Consider the following 8,379-nt stretch of genomic DNA (forward strand, 5'->3'; position numbering starts at 1 on the left):
CGAGTCCAAGTCATGTGACTCGAGTCCACACCTCTGCTGAGTACTTGGGGTCGGAATTTTTGGGGTACAACCACTTGTTGAAATACATTCCAGCCAAGATCACTAGATGAGGGAGGATGCCATTTGCGCATTAACACATCATTTTCAATGCTGTAGACACGGGGATTCTGATCGCTGGAATTTGCGGCGAGTAAACATTTGGCCAAAGTCGGGTCACTCTGTTGCGCATGAATAAAATCTGTTTTGTTTACCTCAAAAGACAGGTCAGGTGTAACGGGTGGCATTTCATCAGACACACATTTTTCAGCTTTTTCCACAGGCAGTTGAGCAGTCTCAGGAACAGCTTCAGAACATAGAAAAAAGTCAGACAACTCAACATCACTATATTTGCGCTTGTGGGCACGTGTGACAATACAGGCAGGAAAAACAGAGGGCAGACTGTCAGCAGCAGGCTCAGAAACAAAAACAAAATCATCGACGGGGTTTTCAACTACTTCAGGGATCGGGAAAACTTTTCCATTGGCTAGATCATTCCCCAGAATCATAGTAACCCCCTGCACGGGCAAGCGAGCGCGCACCCCAACTGTTACCGGGCCCGAAACGAGAGGTGACTGTAGGAAGACTGCAGCGGAGCTCGTAACACACTCATTTTCACTCCCCACACGAGAGCATCAGCACCACAAAACGAGTTACTTGAAAAAGGCAACGCGCTTTTCCACTGGGCAGCCCCAGTGTCGCGCAAAATTACAATCGGCACGCGATCCTCCTCTATTCCAGTCAGTGAGGCGAACCCTTGTGAAATGAAAGGTCGGTAACTGCTGTCAAAACTGTCATTTCCTGGTTCATCACTGACGGGATTAGGAGTAGAAACCGACTGAACAAAACCAACACTTTTTGGCTTTTTCCATGTGTGAGTTTGCTCTTTGCGACGGAGCGACGGACAATTGGCAATGAGATGGCCAGTATCATGGCAATAAAAGCATTCTTGGACAGTCATGGGAACTTGATCAGGGTGCGTTTGACGCTTAGGAGAAACTCTCAAACTCCTTGCAGGTTTAGACAACGGGGCCCATTCACGGCGCACAGCTGAAAACGTGACGCGATGGGTCAACACAAACTCATCTGCGAGAACAACAGCTTTAGACAACGAATCCACCTTTTGCTCATTGATATATACAACAACATTCTCTGGAAGACACATTTTGAATTCTTCCAGCAGGACCAATTCTCTTAGCTGAGCAAAGTCCTTCACTTTACTTGCGGCTAACCACTTATCAAACAAGAGAGTCTTCTCCCTGGCAAACTCTACATGTGTGGTTGGCAGATTTTTCACATGACCGAAACTTCTGGCGATATGCCTCCGGAACTAGCTCATAAGCCCTTAAAATAGTGGACTTCACAACTTCATAAATGTAGGTGACCACCCTCCGATCAAACAACACGCTTATCGTGTGAACCCTACCAAACGTGCACTTTTTCCATCAAGAAGTTTCCTACTTGCTGGAAAATGGGCTAGCTGTCCCTAGTTCGAGTGCCTGGAGTTCCCCATGACTTCTTGTGCCGAAGGAAGACAAAACCCCACGTTTTTGTACTGATTTTCGAAAAGTGGACAGTGTGACCAAACCCGACTCCTACCCTCTTCCCCGCATGGAAGATTGTGTTGATAGGGTTGGCTCCGCAAAGTTTGTCACCAAACTGGATTTATTAAAGGGTTATTGGCAAGTTCCCCTCACTCCGCGTGCATCTGAAATTTCTGCTTTTGTCGCTCCTGATCACTTCCTCCAATACACCGTCATGCCTTTTGGCCTTCGAAATGCCCCTGCCACATTCCAACGCCTTATGCACATTGTGGTGGTGGTGGTGTCACAAACTGTAAAGTGTACTTGGACGACATTGTAGCCTATTCACGGACTTGGTCAGAACACCTTGGAACACTCACGGAGATTTTTGAACGATTAAAACAGGCATCCCTTACCCTAAATCTTGCCAAATGTGACTTTGGTAAGGCCACTGTGACTTATCTAGGGAAGCAGGTGGGGCAGGGACAGGTGCGCCCCCTTTTGGCTAAAATCCAGGCTGTCCTAGATTTCCCTGTGCCTCGCACTAGACGTGAACTTCGCCGGTTCCTTGGAATGGCCGGCTATTATCGTGGCTTCTGTAAGAATTTTGCAGATGTAGTTGCACCTCTCACCAGTCTCACAAGTGTGTCAAAACCATTCGTATGGTCCCCCACATGCCAGAATGCTTTTGAGTCTGCCAAAGCTCTCCTCTGCAGCACACCAGTACTTGCCGCTCCTGCTTTCACACATCCGTTTAAACTCGAGGTGGATGCCAGCGCCGACGGTGCAGGTGCGGTGCTGTTGCAGGAGGATAGGCAGGGTGTTGATCACCCAAATGGTTACTTTTCAAAAAAATTCAACTCCCACCAACAGAAATACAGTACCATTGAAAAGGAAGCTCTTTCTCTGTTGCTTGCTCTACAGCATTTCGAGGTCTATGTCGGTTCTAGTTCAGCACCTGTCATTGTTTACACCGATTACAACCCCCTCATGTTTTTGACTAGGATGCAAAATTCTAACCAAAGGCTCATGAGATGGTCCCTCTTAGTGCAGGATTTCAATCTGGAGATCCATCACAAAAAAGGGACAGAGAATGTAATGGCAGATGCGCTGTCGCATGGTTTTCTGAACTCCTGAGTGCCAAACATCTATAGGGGAGATGTTTGGTCTTGGGAAGGGGGGTGTTATGGCCCTGTCCATAATCTGTTTTGGTGGCTGTTTTTGTCTTTGTCTTTAAGTAATAATTTGATATCCATTTAATGTCTTCATATGTTTATGAATGTGTTTCCAGCTGCAGGATTTCAAACATGTGTCTGTGAAAGAATGTTCCAGCATTGTGCCGTGATATATTTCCACCTCACTTTGATGTTTTCTTGGAAGTAAGAGTAATAAATGAGAACCGTGCAAGTCCAGGGAGTTTTGTTGTTGTTGCTTACTGTATGTCGAGCATCTGTTGCATTTTATTGACAGAAAAACTGTGTACAGTGTAGCTGATAAAACGGGTTCGCAGCCACAAGGTTTTTTATCTCACATTTAATTCATTCAATCAAAGCTCATATTCCATCATTTCATAAGTCCAGTCGTGAAATTTCCCAACTACTAAATATTCCACAGTCAGCTGTTTGTGGAATTATAAAAAACTGCAAGTGATTGGAAACAACAACAACTCAGCCATGAAGTGGTAGGAAATGTAAAATCATCATATCAGGAAAATTCAGACAACGGATGAGTTTTGGGATGGACTCTTCCTGCTCCAATATAACTGTGCACCAGCACAAAACTAGGTTCAAAAAGATATGGATGAGTGGGTTTGCTGTGGAAGTAGAAAATGAAATTAGACTTCTCATCCAAGATCAGAGTCTGACCTCACAAACTCCCATAAACACTCCTAAACCTTGTGAAAAGTCCCCAGAGGAGTTAAAGCTGTTCTACAAATGGTGGGCTGACATCACAACAAACCTTGTGGATTAAGAATGGGATTTCACTCAAATACATGTGTATGTGAAGGCAGAAGAGTGAATACTTTTGGCCATATAGTGTATTTTTGAGTTCATAGAAGAGAGAGTGAGCTTTTACTTGGACATGGTGAGGAGGCATATGAGGAGGGTCACTGGGAGGGTGGGAATGCCAGTGGAAGCTGCAGGGGAGTATTCTGATGATTGATTGCAAAGGAATCACCCTGCTCCGAGACGACAGGAACGTGAGTCTGAGGCAGATGATTAGCAGGTGAGCTGGATTTCCATTTCTGGATTCCACCCAGAGAAGGATTATATTTAACTGAATTTTGGGTTCACAAACTGGGCCTGTTTTCTTCTTAAAGTCTGACGTTTTACATTGTTGATCTATCACCATAAATCATCTTAAAAGCATATCCCTTTGTAGTTTTTCAAACTGTTTCTTACATAGGGGCCATAAAAAGCCCAGATTAGCACACAGAGAAAGATGAGCTGTATGATCAGCTGACAGGTGGACTATTTCTAACTATTTCTTATTTTAACAATCTGCCACACTGATGGAGCTCTTTTACTTACATACAAAGCAAAATACAATTCAGCTAATTTAGCTTTAATTTGAACCAATAAACCCCAAAACAAGTGGAATCAGTGAACTAGTGCCCCTTTCACTGCAGGTGACACAAAAAAAACACTTTAACACCACTGATACTGTACTGATCTGAATCACAATCATTCTGGATGTTTTTACTCTTGTACACATCGTTCAGTGTGCTGCTAAAATGGTTGAATTCATATTTTTATACTCAAGTTTGGGCCAACACACTGGATTTCTCTGAAGAAACAGAAATTAATTAAACTTAACATTATTTACCCCCTTTATTTGTAAAACAGTAAAAATGAAGCTTCATGGGCAACAACAATAATTGTATTTTATCATTGATATTATCATTTTCATTAAAGAATTTGTGCATACTGGTGGATTAACCTTTACAGGACCGTAGAAAATGATTTTGGTAATTACCAATACTGTAAATTTAGGTCAGTTGTGGCGTAACCTTAAACTGGGTGATGGTCTTTGTTACACAATGTATTTTATTTCTGTATTAAATTCGTGTGAACAATGACAGAGTAAAACACATACTGGTTGTTGAGTATTACACGGTCAGTGTGAACTAAAACTAGAAGTACATATGCTCGTAATGTGATGAATGATGATGAAGTTAACAGCGATGCAGGTGGATGCTTCTCTGGTGTCCTGGATTGTTGATTACCTGACAGGGAGACCACAATATGTGCGTCTTCCACAGTGTGTGTCTGACAAGGTAATTAGCAACACAAGGGCACCACAAGGGACCGTCCTCTGTCCTACCCTGTACACCACAGACTTCAGCCACTGCACAGAGACCTGCCATCTTCAGAAGTTTTCTGATGACTCTGCAGTGGTTGGATGATGAGAAAGAGTACCGGGCTGTGGTCAACTCCTTTGTCACGTGGTGTGAGCAGAATCATCTTTAGCTCAAAGACTAAGACTAATGAACTGATCGTGGACTTCAGGAAGACCAGGAAACATTTGACCCCTGTTTCAATCCAAGGCAGGGGTCAGCAACCTTTAAGACCCAAAGAGCCATTTGGACCTGGTTTCCATGCATGCAAAAGAAAACAATGGGAGCCACAAATACTTTTTGACATCTAAAATGAAGATAACACTGTATATACTGTTTGTTTGGGTTTTTTTTTTTTACCTTTATGCTTTGTGTGAACAACTAAGGTGTGTTGTTTATGAAATCCATGAAGTGCTACAGAGAAAATTACATTTTATTCATGTAATTAACACATTTTGAACTAACAAAAGGAAAGACACCCAGCTGAACTAAAATGATCCATGTAGCAAACAAAAACTGTTGTGAGCCGCAACCCTTATATCTCCTTTGGGCTTTTGGAGCCTTGACCTGACTTTTAAAAAATAAAAAGCACTATGTGCTGAAAAATGAAAAATAGACATTTGCAAAATTCTGCCTAAATTTTACCTGGTTAATGTGTGTGTGACCCCGGCCCAGCCCAACCCCACATCGACAGCCCAGAAGGACGAAGGAAAGGAAGGCAGCAGGTCCAGAGAGAATCTGCTGCAGGACTATGCAGAACAGCTTTGTCAGGTGATCCTGTACATCTTACATATTTCTCTCATATTTCATCTTGTGTCAGTACCAAAGAATACTTCCTAATAGTGTGTGTGTGTGTGTGTGTGTGTGTGTGTGTGTGTGTGTGTGTGTGTGTGTGTGTGTGTTCTTATATCTTATATATCAGAGAGTGAGTGTGTTTGGACTCGCCTTCTAATTTAATGGTTTTCTTCTTCATGACGATTTACATTGTAGATTGCATTTGAAAGAATCAAAACTTTGAATGAACACATATAGTATTATGTAGTAAACAAAGAAAGTGTGAAATAACTCAAATAATGTTTATTGTATAGTCTTCAAAATAGCCACCCTTTGCTTTGATCACTGCTTTGCACACTCTTGGCGTTCTCTCAATGAGCTTCATGAGGTCGTCACCTGAAATGGTTTTCCAACAGTCTTGAAGGAGTTCCCAGAGATGCTGAGCACTTGTTGGCCCTTTTGCCTTCACTCTGCATCCATTTCTTCCAAAATCGTCTGGATTGGGTTTAGGTCAGGTGATTGTAGAGGCCAGGCCATCTGACGCAGCACACCATCACTTTCTTTGGCCACAGGTGTGTTGTAGGTGTGTTTGGGGTCATTGTGCTGTTGAAAAAGTTATGATGATCCAACTGCAGAGAGATCAAAGTTACTGTTATTGTAGAATTGGAAAGTAAGCAATGTGCTTCCTTTGAGGTAGTACAGCATGAGTTGTGTGTACAGAAAGTGAGAACATTAAGCTTCTTCCTCATTACCGCACTTGACCTTGAACTGTGTCAGTATTGACTCTTTCAATCCTCTCGCTTTGGTAGGTGAGAAGCCCTGAACTAACGCTGCCAACATCCAGAGACTGGTGACTCCTCGTGCGCTGCAGCGCAAGCGCCGCCGCATGGCTCTCAAGAGACAGTGCACCCAGAAGATCAAGGAGGAGGCCTCGGAGTACAAGCTGCTGGCCAAGAGGATGAAGGTATGTGTTGATCTAGGCCTTTATTCTTAACCAGCTGCTGAGAATCAAAGATCACACTAGTCTGCTTTTGTCGTGTAGCTGAACACTACATTTATTTCTAGTGGTTCAGATCAATGAACATAATGTGACAAATACATTTCTGGCAGGTGTGATATTTCCACGAGTGTTGGAGCGGCTGTATTACATCAAGTGCATTGTGTCTAACAACATATTGTAATTAATTTCCTGACCTTAAATATACTTTTAAGTTGTGATTTAATCGTGAGTCACTTGAAATTTAAAGTACCGGACTGTGTTTTTCAGCAGTGTAGTTCTGAGTTGCCTTGCATGATATAGCTGTAATGGCATTCGGCCGATTATGGGTTGAAAACCTTCAAGGAGCACCTGATGGTGAAATGTTAAGGAGACAAAGTTGGACATGTGGGAGCTGTTTGACTGACACGCATTTGTTCTTGTAGACAGGAGGCCAAGGAGAAGCGCCAGGAACAGATCGCCATGAGGCGCCGCCTTCATTCTCTGAGGGCGTCCACATCCAAGTCAGAGTCAGAAGTGAAACGAAATCAAATAAAGTCATGTTTTGCTGAAACAGTGTTGTGCAGTTGTCAGTTATTTTCTCTTCCACATATCCCCCCACGCATTAGATGATTTTTGTCAGCCCCTTGTGTGTCTACATGAATGTGTATGCAACGGAAACTTTTAGTTAGTGGTGGATAATCTAGAGATACACCAACAGCCTCAGGTCAGTCGTTGCTATTATGGAGTACTGCAATAGTACTTTTATTTTTTTGATTCTTTGGTATGAGTGAATTCTGGTTCACACTCCAAGCCAGTTGGTGGCGGTAATGCATCACATCGTTGTTTGACAACTGGCAAAACACAGAAAAGGAGGAGGAGGTAACCAATGAGAGGAAATTGTACAAAAAATGGTAAATGGCCTGTATTTGTATAGCGCTTTACTAGTCCCTAAGGACCCCAAAGTGTTTTACACATTCAGTCATCCACCCATTCACACACTGGTGATGCCAAGCTACATCGTAGCCATCCTGGGGCGCACTGTCAGAGGCGAGGCTGCCGGACACTGGCGCCACCGGGCCCTCTGACGACCACCAGTAGGCAGCGGGTGAAGTGTCTTGCCCAAGGACACAACGGCCGAGCCGGGGCTCGAACCGGCAACTTTCCAATTACTAGACAAACTGCCAATTCTTGAGCCACGATTGCCCAAGACTAAGAGGGGCAGAGGTTTTAGTTGTAGGATCTGGTGTAGAAACCCACTCCCTAACAACACAAGGCTGACGAGACCAGTAATTTTGACCATGGCCTTGGATTGCAGGACAGAACTGTCTTCTGCTGCTAGTCTGCTGCTGCTGCCTTGGAGGAAAAATAAATCTGTGTACCCTATTTTAAGTGTGGGTGTGTTGGTTTTCCTGATGGTCACCATTAAAACTTGTTGCTTTCTTGCACGCAAGCAAGTGACCCACTTAACGTGTTAATGAGCAGTTAAGCAGGTGCACCTAAGTTACCTGATTTTGGTCATTAGGCGTTTTAAAAAGTATTACTGCCATTTGTGGCTTTTTCTGGTGGTAAATTGAATTTATTTGCCACAGACAGTGACTAAATCCAATTTACTCCTAACCCCACTGGCCCTGACATGAACCTACTTTTAAACTACAGTTAATGGTTATTTTGTCCAAATACAGTAATTACACTGTGTACGAATTTTTTAAACCACAGCTCCATGGTCCCAA

Source organism: Pundamilia nyererei, unplaced genomic scaffold, assembly GCF_000239375.1.
Source record: "Pundamilia nyererei isolate P.nyererei 1_Seehausen unplaced genomic scaffold, PunNye1.0 scaffold00328, whole genome shotgun sequence".
Taxonomy (NCBI): domain Eukaryota; kingdom Metazoa; phylum Chordata; class Actinopteri; order Cichliformes; family Cichlidae; genus Pundamilia; species Pundamilia nyererei.